General features: G+C 39.3%; 1 protein-coding gene and 1 pseudogene across 7 annotated transcripts in view; one reads left to right on the forward strand and one right to left on the reverse strand.

Annotated features, from left to right (window-relative positions):
- Positions 1-20,192, forward strand: part of SGMS1 (sphingomyelin synthase 1) — a 346,369-nt gene that overhangs the window by 238,386 nt on the left and 87,791 nt on the right. The window lies entirely within an intron of this gene.
- On the reverse strand, positions 12,707-13,191 carry LOC100660276 (small nuclear ribonucleoprotein F-like; annotated as a pseudogene).

Here is a 20,192-nt window from a genome sequence, read left to right on the forward strand (position 1 = left end):
CATTTCTTGAGACCTGATAGATGATCTCTGCTGGTTAGATCCATGCCCATCACTTTGATTTCTCAGATGTGGATAAGACTAGAAAATTCCATGAGTTACTGTGAAAGTGTTTGAAGGCTGATTATATATTTACAAGGTTCCTGGCATCAGCTTGGTGAAACTCCGCAATATTTGGTGCCAAAATCCAAAATTCTAGACTAGTGTTAAGTCAACAGATCTAAAGACAGACTTCTCTGCATTTTGACACTAGGGTCTCACCAAAAGCCCCAAACACATTTTAGACATTGAAGCAGAGAGACTTCAAATGTCAAGGTAGAGTAGAACAAGATGCTCCGTTACCCATGTCATAGGGTCTGTTAGCATTTATTTGTTAAAGAGTTTAAGCTTTGCAACTAATTCTTTAAATATAGGGTATAGGTATAGTTTCCTAAAAAAAAAAAAAAAAGAAGTCCTTTCTCCTTACCCCAAATTTCTGAAGCCTTCATTTCACTGTTCCAAGTCCCCAGGTGGTACAAGTGGTTAAGTGCCCAACTCCTAATTGAAAGGTGGTTGATTCAAACTCATCCAGAGGCACCTTGGAAGACAGGCCTGGCGATCTGCTTCTGAAAGGTCACACAGAATTGAAAACCCTATGGAGCAGTTCTGCTCTGCACACATGGGATTGCCATGAGTTGGAATTGACTAGATGGCAACTCACAGCACCAACAGTCTAAGCATGGCGTGTACATCAGACATGAGGGGCAACGATAGATAGATTGCTTCTCCCTCTTCTAAACTTGGAAAAGAGATCAGATTCGAAGAGAAAATGTGAAACAAACTTGTAACGAATGTATCACTGAAATATTATAAAGCAAGTTAAGAGATGAAATGGATTCTAAAGTAGAATCATAACTTGATTAAAGGTAGTAACGTATTTGTCTGAAAGGGAATTTGTTTGAAGTGGAATTTAGAGTAGTAGAATTTAGCGAAAGGGGTGGGAGTTTGAGAGGCCAGCCTGGACTTTGTCTCTTGCATTGTGTACAGGAGAAGGTACTCTGCCTGTAGTGTAAGATTAACAGGTCTGTGTATAGGTCTTGAGGAGCCCTGGTGGCACAGTGGTTAAGTGCTCTGCTGCTAACTGAAAGGTCAGTAGCGTGAACCCACTAGCTGCTCCACAGGAGAAAGACGTGACAGTTTGCTTTTAAAGATTACAGCCTTGAAAACCCTATGGGGCAGTTCTACTCTGTCCTGTAGGTTCGCTGTGAGTTGGAATCCATGTGATTGGCTGTGGGTTTGGCTTAATTTGATATGGGTCTTATCTCTATGGTGAGGCTGCCTGGGGCCTTTTGAAATCAGACTGCCTAGATTCCAAACCTGACTTAAGTTACGGTCATGCCCTCATCACTGAACACCACTGTGCCTTCCTTAATCTCACAACACAGGATGTCAGGCCACACAGAAATCCACAAGACAAATTTCTACTCCATGCCAATTATACATTCTTCTGATTGCTCTTTCTTATGTAGATATGATTTGGGGGGACACACTGACCAGCAGATGCCAGCATCCAATTACATGATAGTATATATTCTCACAATAAGGTATTAATGGCATTTTTCTGTCACTGAGTTTGGTTAATGTGAACCCTTTTCTGAGTGGCAGATCATCATATTTGTGAGTCTACAAGGTTAAGGGCCATCCTTGAACGATGGCAGGTCTAACAAGATGATACTACACTGAAGGGCCAGCTGGCTTCCTAAGGATTGCCTTTCTTCACCGTGAGTGCTCTTTTCTATTTGACACGGAACACAAGAAAGTCATGATCATCCTAATACTAGTATCTTCTTTTGCTATTAAGAAAATGTTGGGAATAAAAATTAGTGTTGCTGAGTATTTAGTCAAGCTGGAAATGTGACATTTTGTTCTGTTCCATGAGTGACTCATATAAATATGAGTAAAGCAAACCTAGCCTTTTATTGAATCTTGGGACAGAACCTGCCCACAAATATTTTCAGGCTCTCAGGTTTCTTGGGAGGCTGCTTTTCCCACTAAAAGTGTTTGCTGCCCTCCAGTGAGGGCTCGTATAACAGTGAAAAACAAAAGAAACATCCTTTGGTTAAAAATTCACTAAGGCAGGAGCCATGTGTATAAGTGCGTCCAAGAAGTGTAATTTGGTCAGACTTTTGTTTCTTGGCTTCTGTACAGCTAGATAATCCTTGTAAACATATTTATGGCTTCCTGTATGATAGTAGGGAGCCCTGGTGGGTTCGTGTGTATGTGTCATACTTGGAAAATCAAAGGTTCTCAATGTAACAAATGGAAGGTACTACCCTCCAAAAATCCTTGGGACAGAGCCTACTAAACAGGGCACCAGACTACTGCCAATGTTTTGTGGGAAAATGTCTGCCCACGTGATATTTCTCAAAATCCATATTACCAACCAAAAATTTGAACACTCAATTAGCAAGCATGCCTTCATTACTAGAAACGCATAGTATCAAAAAAAATTTTTTTTAAGGAGAAAGTAATAGGGTCTTGAAAGGGCTAGAGTACAGGTAAACTTATGAATTCTTACTTTGCTAGTTAGCAAATCGTTTAGTTCTCATTTAAATTGTACATATTATCAAACAACTTCAGAAATTCTCAGATCAAAGCAGTTCATAGCCAAAATTTCACAGTGGAATTTTTCAGTGGTTTAGTACTTCTAAGATTCTTGTAGATTTATGAAGTGTACTTTTTATTTCTCAGGATAATTTTGGGGGCATTTGGGTTTCAGAAGTTACAGTACTTAAAGTCCATTTATATACTGAAATAGTTTCCCTCCATTATCTACAATTGAAAGTAAGGGATTTTTATATTGTACTATTCTGTATTGTTGACGCCTAGGAAATTCGCCTCTGTAAATTCTTAGCATTTACTTGTGGGAACAGAATTCTCAGGAGAACCTGGAACCTGATGTCCTTTACTTTGATTATGCCCATGGAAAGATCATTTCTAAGGAGCATTGATGGTTCGCTGATATAATTCTTGCTTTCCATGCAGGAGACCAGGGTTCAATTCCCAGCCAGTGCACTTCATGCGTAGCCACCACCCATCTGTCAGTAGAGGCTTGTGTGTTGCTATGATGCTGAACAGGTTTCAGCAGAGCTTACAAACTAAAGATCAGCTAGGAAGAAAAGCTTGTGGTGATCTGCTTCTAAAAATCAGCCAGCAAAAACCCTATGGATCATAACAGTTCACTCCACAACTGATCATATGGATGGTGCAGGACCAGGCAGTGTTTCATTCCTTTGTGCATGGGGTTGCTGTGAGTCCGGGCCAACTCAGTGGCAGCTGACAACAAGAACAAAGGTCATTTCTAGCCCAGAAAGTAGTCATCACCAGTCTATATTAAGGGGATTGTCTTTTACTGTTTCAGTTGTGTCAGAATAGATAGAGGTAGGTCATATGAAAACCGTATAGTCCCATTCTAGTTCAAGTGTGGAGCTCCTGTGAAGACTTGGAGGCTTGAGACACACCCTAACACTTCTGGGTTCTTTTACTGGTTGAGGAAGACTAGTGCAGAAGTGGGAAGTGTAATCTCCTGTAGGCAGCAAGGAGCCAGGGATGTTTTTATATTTTAATGTGCTCTTATTTATTTATTTTTGAGAATTAGTATATTTAATAAGAATGAGGTGTCAGGGAGGATCCTATGCTAGGTTTCTTGTAATAATCCACAGGGCTGGTAATGGTTATAGGATCCACTCAGGAGAAATCTCTACAGTAGAATCTGTGGCATGCGGTGAGCACTTCTGGGTGAGGGGAGACCCTGGTGGCACAGTGGTTAAGTGCTGTGGCTGCTAACCAAGAGGTCGGCACTTTGAATCCTCCAGGCGTTCCTTGGAAACTCTAAGGGGCAGTTCTCCTCTATCCTGTAGGGTCGCTATGAGTCGGAATCAACTCGACGGCAGTGGGTTTGGTTTTTGGGTTTTATGGTTCTAGGTGAGGGAGTGAAGATATGGAGGTAAGAATGATAAAAATGGGCACATGGTAATGCTTAACCTAAAAAAAAAGAGTACCTCTCCCTTGTGTTCTTTTCTTTGGTTGTGCCCTCTGCCTAAAAAAAAGTCTTTTTTTTTTTTTTTCGTGACATGCAATTTGACCTTAGAGTTGTACAGATTTAACCTAACCAGGTGGAAACCCTGGTAGCATAGTGGTTAAGTGCTACGACTGCTAACCAAGAGGTCTGCAGTTCAAATCCACCAGGCGCTCCTTGGAAACTCTATGGGGCAGTTCTACTCTGTCCTATAGGGTCGCTATGAGTCACAATCGACTTGACAGCAGTGAGTTTGGTTTTGGGTTTAACCTAACCAGGAAATCCTCAAGGGATAACAAGATTTTCTCCCTGAAGTAATTTTTTCGTCTGAGTGGAAGAACCGTTTGAATGAAATTGAATAATTTGTATTGCATCTTATTTACTGTTTTTGGCTATGACTTATTTGAAATTTTATTGTAAAAATAACTAGAAAAATGAGGGTTGGCTGTGTGCCCCCCCCCGCCCTTTTTTTTTTTTCTTTTTTGCTATGTTTGTTTTCTGAACCAATAACCTTTCCCAATCTCTGGAGCATGGACCACTCAGCATACTTGAGTTCTGGCTCTCCATGTGTCAGAGTGTTACGATGATTAAGACAGGTTGGCAGTCAAATGATAATAAGTGCTGGGGAGGTCCTTGGTGGCACAGATGATTTGCACTCACTGCTAACCTAAACTTTTGCCATTTGAATCCACCCAGGAGTACTGTGAAAGGCTTGGGGGTGTGCTTCTGTAAAGGTTATAGCCAAGAAAACAATATGGAGCAGAAACGTGGGGCCGCCATGATTGGAATTGACTGGACGGCAACTGGTTTGTTTTTTGCAGGGGACAGGTTTAGTGTTTTGTCTGTAGTTAGGTTATTTAATCCCCACAGTGTTATAAGTAACACGATGTGTTGTTATCATTATTTCTGAGAGGTGAGGATGAACAAGGTTTAAGGTCAGGCGGCTAGTGACAGGACTCAAAAAATGTAAATCTTTGCTCTTTCTTTCACCTGTATACTTTGCCAGGTGGTCTACAGCAGGATTGAAGGTTGTTAAAGGGAGTGTATCAATCAGAAGATAGCCTTCAGACAGAAACCACGCAGTAATATGAAGAGAAAGCTTAGTATAAGGGATTATTAACTATAACAGGAGTTGAAGTAATGAAGAATTGGCTAATAACAAGTGAACGGAACTCTAAAAAAAATACAGAAATAGCAGGTGTAAGAAACAACTACTACCCCTAGGGCTGAGATAGAGCACCCAAGGAAAAGCTCACAGCCCACCCCTCTCAGAGCTGAGATCTAGACCTTGATCCAAACCTGGTTGGAGAGGACATGGCTGTGGCTTACTGGATGGCAGAGAAGTCATTGTGGTGTCACCCTCCAGAACTTGCTGAAAATCTGACCTTTAGAGTATCAAGGAAAGCTGTTCATGGGGAGATATCTAACTGGAGGCACTCCACTACAAATACTGCCTGAAGCACGTGCTTAACCAAAAAAAAAAAAAAAAAAACCAAACCCAGTGCCATCGAGTCAATCCCGACTCAGCTTGAAAAGCTACAAATGCTGGAGGAACCAGACACTGGAGAAGCAGGAGCCTGCTGAACCAAGCATTCCTGAAGGAGGAAGTAAAACCTTCCCCTTGCAGTGTCTCTGCAGTGTCTGCTACTGACAAAGCTGAATAGGCACCATGCCAGCTGGCAAATAAAAATATCTAAAGGGCCCATATCAGTTTTTTAGGTCAGGCAATGAAGGGTGCCTTATGAACCTGAGAGGCAATAAATTGACAACTGGTACAAGGAGAAAAAAGGGCACCCTTCTTCTCAGAATCTTTATTTTTCTTTTGTTAAGCCAGGCAGTTGCAGATGATGTATATATATTTGAGTAGCTTTTATTTTTGCCCGGAATGGTATTTCATTGTTTTCCTCAGAGTATTAACCCTATATGGTATTTTAGAAGATGATTTCACTACCTGTGTTATTCATATAGGGAATTACCAGTAAGGGTTTGTTGAAGACTAAGTTTCTATAATTTTATTTTTTATTGTTTGTCTCTTAAACCTTTGATAAAAACACAGATACTCAGGAGTTGGAAGCAGATTTATAAAATGATATCCAGCCAAATAACCTTCCAGGCTTTTTGTTTAATGCCTGTGAAAATATGTGGCACAACCTAGAATTATAATTGCATGTGAAGTAATTCAATTTGGGATTTATCTCTTGGACTTCATAAATATTTGCCAAAGAGTTTCATAATACATTGGTTTTATTTGTGTGAGGCTGGTTTTCTGCTTGGTTTGCTAATTCATTTCTTTACTGCCTCCTTATGAACGTGGAAGAATGGTTCTTCCAGGAGTGCTTTCTAAAGACTTTTCCTCCAGGTGGTTTCCCACATTCCACTGCTTTGAACTGCTGGATTTCTTTGTGGCTTCTTGCTCCGTAATGCCATGTGATGCATAATTTATGATTTTGTTGAAAACGTGAGAAAGGGAGAAATACTCAGCGACGTCCTTGAACCTGAGTTGATGCTTCATCTGTCCCTATCTGCATTATCTTCTTTTTCTTTACTTCCTTTCTTATTTTGTTGTGTTTTTCTTCCTCACAACTTTACTAAAAAAAAGCCTTTTTTTATTTGTTAAATATATTTTGGGAAGTTCCAATGTTAAGGCTTATAAATGCTTTAAATTTTCTGTGTTTATTTAAAATTAGATATTGTTGGAAACCACAAGTGTAAAGAGAGAGAGGGAAATTGTCTATAACCTTACATTCAGGTAACCCATGATAACACTGAAAATAAATAAAAAACAGTGAATGTATGTGGTTAATATACAAATGGCATCAAAAGATACAGAAAGAGAAGTAAAGGTTCCCCCTCAAATGGAATTATTCTTACATTTCTTCCAGGAAAGTGTATTTTTGACACTTATCCGCATCTGTGTAGCTTTCTGCTTTTTACATTTTTTAAATAAAGGGATTACATAATACATATTGTTTTGTAGCTTTTTTTTTTTTTTTGGTAATTTCCTCAATATATTTTAGAGATCTTCTTATCATTGCACCCAAATCTTATTCATTTAATGATGTGCAGTATTTCACTCTAAGGATGCACAATAATTGATTTTACCTTTAGCTTATTTCTGTTCTAGTACTTTTCAGTACAGTTGATTCTCGTTATTCATGACAGTTATCTTCTATAAAGTCGCCATGAACACTGAGTTAGCAAATACTGAACCATTGCTCCTAGGGGAAATACAAGGTTTAGGTCTCTGCAAGCCTCTAGTCACAACATTTTCATCAGCTGATTTACACATAACTTTGTTTTATGTGTGTTCTGTTTAAAAACAATTTATTTAATATATATTGTTGATTTATTAACATTGAATTCGTGGACAACACACTAACACTCATGCCTGAATGAAGATTATCTAACACTCATATTTTCTCTTTAAGGCACATCACAGCCTTCTTGCCCTTAGAACACTAGACAGCACTACACTTAGAGGCCATTTTAAACAGCAAAATCACCAACAAATAGTGCAAAGGTATGAAAAACATGGTACTAAATAAACTGCAAAAAAGACACTTGTTTACAATATGAGGGCTGAAACAAGAAGGCAGAGAGTTGCCTTGCTCAACCTCTGCTCAGAATATACACATTGTACTACTCAGTTTTTTCCACTGTTCTGCACGTGTTCGCAAAGGACTGCAAAAGTGCCACAAGTATTGATTTTGAAGTTACGGATGAATTTCAGCAAGTAGGTGGATTTGCAAATAGCTATTGATGAATAATGAGAACTGACTTATTTTTTTGGTGGGGAAGCAATATTTGTGTTCAGCTATTAGAGTTATCACAGTCTGCCTTCATGTAAATACTTTTGCCTAAACATCTTGCTGACTATAGGTTAAATTTGTAAGAGTTGGATTGGTAGGTGAGAGTAAATACATTTTAAATGTTGGTAAACATTGTACTCCAGAAAGGTTACAACAATTTTCTTTTTTTTATCAAGATTGTATATTTCCCACAACCTCACCAGTACTGTAAATCACTAGGGTTTAACTTTTTTGCCAATCTGGTGAGTTAAAGATGCTGTCACTTTGTTTTCATGTGCTTATCTTTAATTAGGATTGAAGTTTAGTATCTTTTCATAGGTTCATTGGCCATTTGAATTTCTTCTTGTAAATTGCTTGCTTCTGTCTTTTCTTCTTTGCTCTTCTTCTCCTCTTCTTTCTTTAACTCCTTTTTCTTCCCTGTAGGGTTCTTGTCTTTTTCATACTGACTTGTATGAGCTCATCTAAAATTAGAGAAATTAGCCCTATTCAATATGTCTTGCAAATAGTTTCCCCATGTTATCTTCAGTCTTTTGATAGTCTTTAAAAATATTTTTTTTATTTTGATGGAAGGAGTATTAACCATGTTCTTTTAAAAAAGAAAGGAAGGAAGTGGGAGATGAAATTCGGCCAACATTTCTGCTGCGGTAATGTTCATCTCTATATCCTGAGCACCTAGAACAGTACCTGATCTATGAAATACAACATGTGAAGTGTTAGATGAGTAGGGACAAGTAAGAGTGAGTGGAGACAAGTAAGAGAAAGAGGTACTGGAGGGAGAATGAGCAGGAACAGAGAGCTTGAGTACAGATTCACTTTGAGACTCTGTAGTCAACTAGATGTATGCATGCCTGACTAATGTGCCCCCTATGATCCAGAAAGCTTCATTTCTTCATAAGCCCTACTCAGTTAGTGTCTAGACAGCTGGAGTGGGTTCTAAGGTAATAGAAACAAATAAGTCTCGTATGTTTTATAGAACATTGAACATGGAAGCAGTGTACTGGTGCTAAGTGTTATTTGCTGGGGCCTCTTTGTGTTCACACAGTATCTGTCTAAACTGGCCAGTGACAGATAATCATGTCTGTTTTCTTATGAGCAGAATGTTATTAAAACTATGTGTATCTCCTTTTTTTTTTTTTTTAAGAAATCTGACTTAAAACTAATGAATAAATCCAAAATGAATTTCTCTCTGAATTTCTTCAAAGAACAAACTCCCTTTGAACATTTGAAATGATTCTTCTAGCAAAAATTGAGTGTAGAAACAGCTTTTTACATACTATGTAAACTAAGACTCAGCCTGAATTCCAGGAAGATTGTTGACTTGTTGTTTACTTAACTAAATATCTCCAGAAAAAATGTTGAGGATTTCCCAGAAATTCAGGTGATCTATATTTATATACTTATTTTATTCAGACATGTGGAAAACCTTTTAATAGTACCCTGTGAGGGGCAATATTGTGGTGCAGTAATTTCTTGATTTGACATAGAGCATTGCTCCCTGAAAATGTCAATAAATCTTAATTTCTGGTAGGACCACAACCTCTTTCATTCCATTTGACCTGAGATAAGATGTGTAATGATTTGTTTACTCTCTTCATAGCTTTATGAAAGCCATTAATTCAGTTAATTTGAGTTCACTGAAACTAAACGTCTATAATAGGAAAATAGATTTCATTTTTTGGAAGGCTAATGCTAAGCTTTGACTTTTGTTAGCGTTCAGTGCACTCCAGGCAAAAATAATTGGACGCTGGAACATTAGAGAGGATCAGCCATTGTTGTTTTCAATGATTATGGCACATATCACAGCATCTGTTTTAATGCATACTGATGAAATAATTGATGGATGGTACCATTAATTAGTCTTTTGATGAGACAAATTTATTGTAGTTGGTAATGGCAATTTTCTTATCTAAATAGCATATTAAATGAAAGAAAAATGGAGATGTTTAACAATGTGTATGTCTATCAAAGGGAAGCTCACGCATGATTCCTTGGGCACCTTGCATTTTTAGCTTTTGCTTATAAATCCGGTAGGCTAAATACAGCTAACAGAAATTCATTTGTGAATTTGTCTTTGACATTTTATGCAGAAATAAATGAGTAAGACATGGAATATACTTTGAAAAAATGAGTTTCTGAAAGCAGGAGTTTTCTGTGATTTGTTGCACTCAGTGAAGATGGGTCTGTGGATGAGACCTTGCTGCTTTGCTGAAAACCAGTTGGCCTTGGAGGAACAAAGCAAATGAAAGATACAATTCTAATATCAACTTCATATGACGTATGTGAAAAAACATGTATTTAAGAAAACTTCAGCAGCCTTTGTGGGATATTTTTGGGTAGGTAGTATACATTTTGGATGGTAAAAAGCTTTTGGAGGAATCTTTTGCAGTTGAAATAAAGATTGTGAAAAGCTTGAGAATGAAACATTGACAGTGGTGAAGCACAAGTTTTAAAAACGGATGTATCTGCATTTAGTTCTCCATGTTACCAGTCATGGGTACACCTGAGTAAGAAATATACTTTCTCTGAGCCCCAGTTTTCTTGATTTGTAAAAATGGATGAAGTGTGATGGATCGCTTTTATATATGGCCTTTCTCACCATTGTCTTATAACTCCCATCCAGGTTATTGAGTGGGACTGTCCAAATGGGTTAATTCTGGCCCACCAGGGGGACTGGTCAGTTTTGCCATCCTGCTGGGCTTAAAATGAGCCATTGCAGAGACAGGAAGGAGAGGATTCCACTACCATCAAGGAAGAACAGCCAGGAACATAACATGTCCTTGGGACTCGGGATCCCTGGCTCAAAAGCTCCTGGAGCCAGGAGACAGAAAGAGAGAGCTGTAACACTGAAGATAGCCAGAAGTGGTGGCAGGAGAGACCGGCAGGAGATGGCAGTGGATTTCCTGCCCCACGAATCGAGAAAGCGGAGAGTGCCTTTGGGCTGAGGCTTAACTGGTGGAGTGGGGTGCCACTGGGCACTTATTGGCAGAGCTAAAAGAACTTTGCAGCAGAGGCCAAGGGTCCAGAAAGAGGCTGTCCTGGTGAAAGAACTGTGTACCCTGAGTGTTCCTAAGCCTGAACTGTAACCTATTATCTTCCTGATAAACCCCATAATTGTATTTTCTGTGAGTTCTGTGTGGCCATTGCAATGAATTCTCAAACCCAACACAGAAGTAGAGCGTGCCATGGGACAGACGGTTGATGTCAGAATTGGTAAAGATGGCAGAGAGAGAAGGCATGTCTGAATCTAACCTGCGCTTCATATGAATCAGCCTTAGGCTGTTGAACTTGATTCTCCTTCCCCCTTGTGAAGTTAGAGATCAGATGGCACCACCACACCATTTTTGCAATGGAGATTAAAATACCTACCTGCATGAGTTTTGAGAGAAATAGATGAATTTGGTACATAGTAGACAATCAACAAATATGTTGTTTTGTTTTTTCAGAATATGTTTTCAGGACTGTTAAAGTTTAAAGGGCTTCTTGTAAGATATGGGAAAGATGGCAGTTTAGAACTTGCTGGTTTTCAGGAAGGCAGAAGATTTGCTCTGTGTTATTAGAATGTGACGATTAATGTTTTTTCCCATTATTGGCTCAAGTGTCAGATAATTGAACCTGGTTTATATTGTATGACTCAAGGTGAGGCCACAAGTCCCACTGAGGTCAATTATTAGGTGTAGTGTTTATATTGGAGTGCTTTGTGTTTCGGGAGGCCTCTGCCATTGGTCTGGTCACAACATGCTAATTATTGCCATCCTGAGGCATCACAGTTGCCTGGGTGGCAGGATTATGAATCGGTCACAACACGTTGAGCCGAAGACACTTGGGAGCTTCTCACCAAGGCACCCTCTGGCCTCTGTGTAGCCTGTTAGGAGGTTGGTTACATCAGTGTTGGTGGTCAGACAGGATCTGACAACTGTCCAGCGTTTGATTAGTGCCTGATGCGCCCTGCTCGCATACTGGTAGTATACTTGTGGTAAAGGAGCAAACAGTTCAGTGCCACTGTTTTTAATCTTGATACTTCCACCTCACAAAAATGAAGTTTCTTTTCATATTTTACTAATAAGATTTTGTTATACATGCTCATGAAACCTAGCACAGAATACTTATTATGTGCCAGGCTGTGTTCTAATTGCTTTGTATATGTAATATACTTAGTTAATCCCCACAGCCTATGGTATAGGTGCTGTTGTTATCCTTAGTTTACAGAGGCAAAACTCTGCAGCACAGAGCAGTTGAGTAATTTGCTCAAGCTCTCAACGGCAAGAAGATAGATGGGCCAGGATTCAAGTGTAGGCAGTCTCTTGGCCACTATACTAAACTTCTTCTCCAGTAAGAAAGTATAGACAGAAAGAATATAAAAACATAATTCCTAATTATTCATTATATTAGGGCTCAGTGCTATCTTGAATAACCTTTTTTTTTTATTATTATTTTTTAGTCTTCCATTACATGGAGGCAAACTACCTCTAGGATTGTGAGGCTTCCTCAGCAATACTTGCCATTTCAGAAGTGAAACTGTTGGAATGATTTTTATCTTGTTGATTCCTTCATGTGGTGGCTTGATAGTAATTAGGAGTCTTGGCTTAGTTTGAGTTTAACAGGAGAAGACATGCTACAAAAACATAAAAAACATAGCAAGGGCTTATTAGGACCTCGCCCCATGGGAAGTCATACTAAAAAGTTCCAGTCATGACATCCCAAACCTGTTTTGGGTAGTAAGTTAGCTTCAAGTTGCTTAGGAAAGTTGTGCAACTCATTTGGACTGAATAACTCTGTAGTTTAAAAGAATTAAAGTTTGAACAAAAATTTTAAACAATTTTTATTTTATTGCCTTTATAAACCCCATTGAATTAAAAGCTGGTAATAAATGGAGGATAATTTCATTACAATATTTGATATTTCAGTATTTGATGATGATGATGCCAGGTTTTGAAATCATTTACGATTTTCTACAATTATTTTAGATGCCTATTCCCTGCATTGTAGAGTCTGATTAAAAAAAGGAAAAAAAAAAAATCTTCGTTGTCTAGAAATAAGTATTTTTTTTAAATCCCCCACAGAAGATGCTACTCTTTCATTTCCCCATCTTCCTCTTCTTCAGCACCTCTGATATAAAGGACATTATTACACCTTGTTAAAACTTCACCCAGATGTCCAGACAATGCCCCATCTATGCCCTCTTTTGTATTTGCAAGCTGCATGTTCATATAGCCATTTACAGATACCAGGTAGTACTTGAACTCCATTTCCCACTTAAGTTTCACCATCACTGGCTTTCCTGTTAATCCATTCAGTCAGTAAAGATTTGGGATTGAGGGGTAAACTCATCGTGACCACTGGTGACTGGTGCGGCTCCTTTGGGCCGACCCAGCTTTCATCTGTCCCTCATGCCTGAATCAGCTGCTCTAGGTCCCAAGTCGTGGCACTGCGAGAGAAAGCGAGTCTGTTTTTATATGTTCTGCTTTGGGGTTTCCACTTCAAACACATATATATTAATTTTTAATTATGATTGCAAGTGGGTAATTCTATTTTCCAAAGACTTCTAGTTTTTAAGAAGCTCAGAGAGAATAGAAAAATAGCCAATAAGCCTGCCTCTTTCATTAATGACAGAATAATATTAACTGCATCCTAAAGAGTTTGTTAGCACACCAAAGCACATAGTCTAGGGATGGAAGTATTTCTTCAAAGATAGAGATTTTTGTGGGTACCCTTTTGAAATGTATCTGGTAAGCAGAAGTTATTCTCAAGTCACATGCTGGAAAAAGTGAAATACTTTAGCAAGACAATTGTCTTGAAACAGATTCTGTCACCATCAGTGTTTCCTGGGCCCCATAACTCATTTGCTTTTAGTAGCTTCTTTATGAATCAGCAGTTAGCACCTGGGTGAGGGGCCGGGAGGTGAAGGGGTGGCGGTGAAGGGGTGGCGTTCCTTTAGAGAAAATAACAGATTAACCCTGAATACCTGTGAAACCTGAATGGTTGCTTAGATAACAGCTGTTGCATGTTATCATCTTGGACGAAAGGGAAAGACCGCTTCCTCAACTTGTTTGTCTTCTAAAGGAAAAACCAAAGCAATATATGTGTCAGCTGATGCTTAATCCAGAAAAGATAGCTCATGTGCATAGAAACAAAGAGATGCAGACATCTAATAAACCCAGACGCTGTTTTTTAGAACTTTTAAAAATTGGTTTTCTCGTTCATGGAAGGTGGGTGAGCTATGATCACATGTGTGTGGAGTATCAGGATGTTATAAATAATAAATTGGTGGTATGCCCCCTACCACCCTTCTGGTTTGATGTCATGGCTGTCTCCTTTCTGTTTAAGAACTAGACCAGGCCAACCATACTTACTCTTACCCACACTCTTCAGCATCTTCATCTCAGTTGTGCATGTGTATGATTCAAGATAACCTTTCTTGAATTGGAGAGTGACAGTATGAACAGACGTTGAACATGACCATGTGTTTTGTCCAGTACTCCCAGAGTGCCCCACACCAAGTGAGCTCCCAGCCTAGGTGTGGGGTGAACCATTTCATCAAGGGCGATAGTCTGCTGTTCGCAAAGAGTGTACAACTTGGATCTCTAAATCTAGCAACCACATCAGGGATCTTAGATGATGAATCACTTGAAGAGAGTAGGCTGGGTGTACCGATATAAAAAGAGAATTAACTGACTTTTTTTTGTTTTTTTACTCTTGATCTTACTGTAGATTCATTTCGAGTAAATTTGATAATACAAATCAACCAACTGATGTTCACATTTTGTGCACCCTGTACTTCTGAGCTCCCACCAGTGTGTTGTGGAGTAACATGACCTTTGACCCATACACCTTTCCTGTACCAGAGCCCCTAGGGCTGCTATTTTTGGAAGCCAGTGAGATGTGGGGACCTAGCTGCTTTTAAGAAAATCTTTGGGTTCAAAAATTGGAGGAAGGAAGATGCTATGAAAAATGCCATTTTGGGGGTGGGATGAGGTTGGGTGTGAAAAGGTAGACTCCTAAAAGCAGCCATGATTGATGGAGCACCTGCTGTGTGCCTAGACTGTATTAGGTGCTTTGCAACTCTTTATCTCATTTAATCCTATGAGGTAGGTGGTAATACCCATATTTTTATAGACAAGGAATCTGACTCGGAAAGGTTGTTACTTCTGAAAGTCACAAATGGAGTTAAATCTAGTTCTCTCTACCTTGTAACTCCTTTACCTTGAGACTGCCCTGTTCTTGCTATCCCAGGTTCCAAAATATCTCCCCTTCCATAAGCCTACATTTTTTCATGTCTCATTTATATACTCCTGAACTGTAACCACTTGCAGATGGATGAACATAGACCTTCTGAAAGGCAAACGTCCTAGTGAAATGAACCTTATGGTGTGAATTGACCTTTGCCTTGCTTTGCTGAACTCCTGTATGAGAATAACTGGACTCAGATAATAGGGTTGTAAATGGGAAAGAAAGAGAGGAGAGAGGTCATGTTTAAGCTTAGGCCACCTGAGGGGTGGGACTCGGAGCCCCGCTCTGAGGGATATGGGAAAGACCAGGCTCCTGAGTTGATGGGCACTGAATGGGCAGAGTGGTGAGATCCCATCCAAAGCAAACTTTCACCCTTTCAGTTATTTTAAAGTTCTTTATCAAAGAAAGGAGAAAAATGCAATGGGGGAGGGCCCAAACTTTGACCTAGTTCCATGGAGAGAGCCCTCTTGTCTAGTACAATGGAGACCCATAGTTCGATGATTATCAGGCAGTTAAAGGTAGAAATAATTTAAAAGTGATACATACACACCATAAACATTTTATTAAACTTAGAAGTATAAATATTCCGAATTTATTGGTCTTCTATATAGTGTAAAGAGCTGTTCTTTGAATGTGGGTCTTTTGATTTGTGTTCCTTATTGTCTTTTCCTGCGCAAACCACACTCTTAATGTATTAATGACAACGCCCAGTCATTCGGTGATGCCAGAACATTAGCACTTTCAAGGAAGTACAGTACTAAGTCCTTCTACATCCCTCCCCCCCGCTTAAATTGTGGTCAGTATATAGGTTACAAAACATTTGCCATTTCAGTAATTGTCGCATATACAGTTCAGTGACATTAAATACGTTCATCATGTTGTTCAACAGTCAGCATTCCTGCATTTTTCCAACACCCTTAACAGAAGCTCAGTGGAGTTGTCCTACATTTTAAGTAACCTTTTTTTCTCTCCAGGTATTAAAGTTGTCTCAATCACACCTATTTTTGCAGCAGTCTTTTTTAGCTACTTTAACAAGTCTTTCTAAAGCATTTGATTTAAATTTTATAGGAACAACTCTCTTTTCAGACTCAAATTTCATTGATTACTTAAATTATGTAATAACAGAAACAAGTATAACCTGTATAAACAGGCTTGGAAACATACAACCAAAACGTGGTAAGCATGGCACATCAACCAGCGGGAAGAGAGTGGAAAAGCTTATTAGCTAGTACTAATCGCTGTGAGCAGTTGCTTAGCAATCCACATGCATCAAAATGTTTTAGTGAGGGTGTAATCTATCCAGTTCAGAGGTTAAGTAGAGATGAGATGAGAGAACTTCAACCATAACACAGTATTACACTTGCTGCTTGATGGTATAAATGAGCTAATTATTACAGGCTCTCCCAGGACCCTGCCAACTGTTTAACTAGGTTTTTAGTATGAATTGCATCTGGAATTCTAAAAATTCATACTAATCATAACAGTAACCCATGAAGATGTGTTTTGCATCTAATCACGTCACAGAAAAGTGGTGGTGTGGCTAGATAGAGCAGAGGATGGGTCTACCATCATCTCAGGGCTTGATATCTCTGGAAAAAGGAACTGACTCAGGTTTCACACACTTAACTAGATGTGAGGCAAAAAAAAAAAAAACACAACTTTGAGCTGTCTCAGGTGCTGCCAGAGAGCTTCTAAACCAACCTCTTCCTACATTGTAAAAACCAAAAGGAGTCTGTGCAGATTACAGAGTTATTCTGTATATCTTGATTAGTTCATGAAGGGTAGAGCAGTTTGTTAGAAGCAGCCCCTAATTTCAGTATTTTTGCTTTATAGTTAGACAAAAAGAAACACTTGTTAGTTGCTAAATAATTTGATGTTGAATGAAAAGAAAAACCTGAAAAAACCAACTTTGAGTGTTTCTAACAGCCTAAAAGTTGGAGTCAAACTTGACTTGTTTTCCTGCTCTAGAAATTTATTAGAGATGACTTACAGCAAAAAAAAAAAAAAAAAAAAGCAGCTGTGAGAAAACTTGACGTATTTATTTTATGTCACCTCTGATTCATTTTGATTTCCATTTTATGGTACCTGGCAACAGTATTTGTACAGACCTATTTGAGGACTTCACCCTCTGAGAAAACCCACAATATTGACAGTTTTTCATAACTGAGCGGCAAGTGAGTTTCCAAGTAGGTATGATTCTTGAATAAGTTGAAACAAATTCTTCCCTGTCGTGTCTCATAAAATATGGTACAGAACGCGTCTGAAGTGTCGGGGAAATCATCATTATACCATTGTCTGTATTACCGTCCCCTGTGACTCTCTTGTTTCCTGAAGTCAGAATTCTCGAGGCTGGTGACAAAAATTCTGTGGTAGGACGAACGACACAAATACTCAGAATCGTTAGGAGTCAACACTGAATCTTTAGGTTCAGTACAGTTGCTAGCTTTGCACTTCTCATTTGATTCAGGGATTCCTAATGGCCAATGTAAAATGGGGAAGATCCCAAGATTTACATTATCCATAAGATAGGAACTGACTAGCTTTTAAGAAAAGCAGGCATCTCCTAAAAGCTCAGAGAGGAAAGATGTCAGAATGGGATGTAAATAATTTTCCCCTTGAGCTGGGAATATTGGCTTGGCTTACATTGTAGTTCTTTCCCTCCTTTTGTTGTATCTACATACCCAAAACCCATTGCCGTCGAGTCAGTTCCAACTCATAGTGACCCTATAGGACAGAGAAGAACTGCCCCATAGGGTTTCCAAAGAGCGACTGGTGGATATGAACTGCTGACCTTTTGGCTAGCAGCTGAACTCTTAACCACCAGGGTTTCTACATAGAGATAGGATTGTATGCCTCAGCTGGCAAAGGTCAGCAGCCTGAACATTTGGGTAATGAGTGCCTAGCTCTAGGAAGATGAACTGAGAGCATAGTGTCCCTGGGACACGTAAGATCAAAGGAATCCCCTTGGTTTGGGATTGGACCTTTATCATCTCACCTACAAAAATCTTTTAAGCTGTCTTACTCAGCCCAAGCTATTATTAGTGATATCTTGGTCATGCATATTAATATAAAAACATTTACCGAGACAGTCTTTTTATCTTTTTGAAAGGCCGATGTATCAGACAAAGTCCATGATCTCTGGATATCGATAGTAATTGGCTTTGGAACTCAGTGCCGTTTTATCGAATAGAATTTCTAAGAAAAATGTCTCATTGCTTGACCTCCCTCTTCACCTGCTATTGTGGAGACTCCATATATTTCCTGGCTATCCTTGTCTGCCTCTGGAGCTAGAAAGGAAAAATGGAGGTAGTAAGAAAATACAGAGCAAAGCTTTAGTCTGCATCTTCCTAATAAACGGTACACAGTGGTTGTGGCTTCTTTTGGTTTTTATTATCATTATAATGTAAAGCATTCTTACACATCAGGGTTTGATCTTTTTGCCTTTCTTTTTACTGTTGACTTGACCTGGTCCCTTTAGACAGAGAAACTGGGCATACTTTTCTTTCTTTGAGGAAAGGGCTAGTGGTAAAAGCTCCACTGACTATTCAGAGTACCAGGTGGAATACTTGGCTGTACTTTCAGGGTCAAGTCCCACTTTACCCAAGGAATGTTGAGTGTATGAGTAGATTATTAAAGAGGTGGTAGTCCCAGTAAATGTTGATGAATGCATGAGGTTTGACAGAAAGAGCTGCCTGGGGTTAGGCGGGCCTTGCTTCTTGAACACCAGCTTCTTCTCTTAGTAGTTGTGTGAAATGAGCTGACTTGTTCTGTAATCTTGGTTTCATCCCACTACCCAACAGAAATTATTTGGTGTATTTTTTATTGGTGTTTTTTCTTTGCTGGTGTTTTATGAGTGTGTTGGTATACGTCTGTGTGTGTATACGTGTGTAACCCACTGCCGTTGAGCTGATTCTGACTCACAGTGACTCTATAGAGCATAGTAGTACTTTCCCATAGAGTTTCCAAGCAGCGCCTGGCAGATTCAAACTGCTGACCTTTTGGTTAGCAGTCCATAGCACTTAACCACTACGCCACCAGGGTTTCTGTGTGTGTGTATGTGTATATATCTACATCTATATATATAATTTTAAAAACAAATTGGGTTCACACCAGATTAAATTATAGCCTCATAACAAAGTGTTATTATGTCACTTTTTAAAAACACACAAACAAATAGAGTGAATAGTAAAATGAAACTTCATATACCTATTACAATGTCAGTATATTCAGTTCTTGATGAAGACCGTTTGGAGCACAGACCAGACACTGTTCTAAATGTCATAATCAACAGACTTTTATTACTCACAGAGAAACAGGACAGGGATGAGCAGAACAGCATACATCATCATCAGCTTAGGTTCCCCAAAGTTAGGCTCCCATCCACAGGGCTAGTTCGCATCCAAGCACACCCCAGTTCACGTCCTAGGAGGAAAATGTCTAAGTTCCTCTCCCCTGGAATTAAACACTAATCGGACAGCATGTCTGTGTGCCAAATAGTATGTACAGAAAATAGACAGGGGAAGGTATAACGAAAGGGAGGTAAGAAAAGGTAAAAGAAGGTAATAGAAATAGAAAGCTGTGTAGGCAATGGCCATCGTTTATTGCCCCTGTTCAGAGTGGGCTAGATTTATTGGTGTCAGAGAACTGCCCTTCCTCCTTTAAGTTAAGACAGCTTAACTGAGCTCTGGGTTTCTTCAGAAGGCAATCATCTCCCCCTAGAGTACATTCTTTACTTTATGTCCGTTAGTAGCTATTACGTCCATTAGCAGCTAGGGAGACAGTGAGGGGACAATTATAATGTAGCACACCTGTGCGTCCATCACCTATCAAGAGTTTCTTTGATTCTTCTGTCTCTCCCTCTCCCCTACTTTTTTGTTGGAGGAGGAGGGAGAGGATCATATGTTCTACTCAGATACTTTGTTCTCTTGTTTGTTATTCAGCTATTTACCTTTTATATGTTGACTTTTCTTTCTCTTCTTACTGAAACAACTCTTGGACTGTGCCCTGGTGATGTTGTAAAGTACACTCTTCTGGTAACGCTGTCCTTTGCTTGATGTGCTGGTCTTCAGGCAGCCTGAGGAGGACAGCTATGCTGGCATGGA

This window comes from Loxodonta africana, chromosome 16 (assembly GCF_030014295.1).
Source record: "Loxodonta africana isolate mLoxAfr1 chromosome 16, mLoxAfr1.hap2, whole genome shotgun sequence".
Taxonomy (NCBI): domain Eukaryota; kingdom Metazoa; phylum Chordata; class Mammalia; order Proboscidea; family Elephantidae; genus Loxodonta; species Loxodonta africana.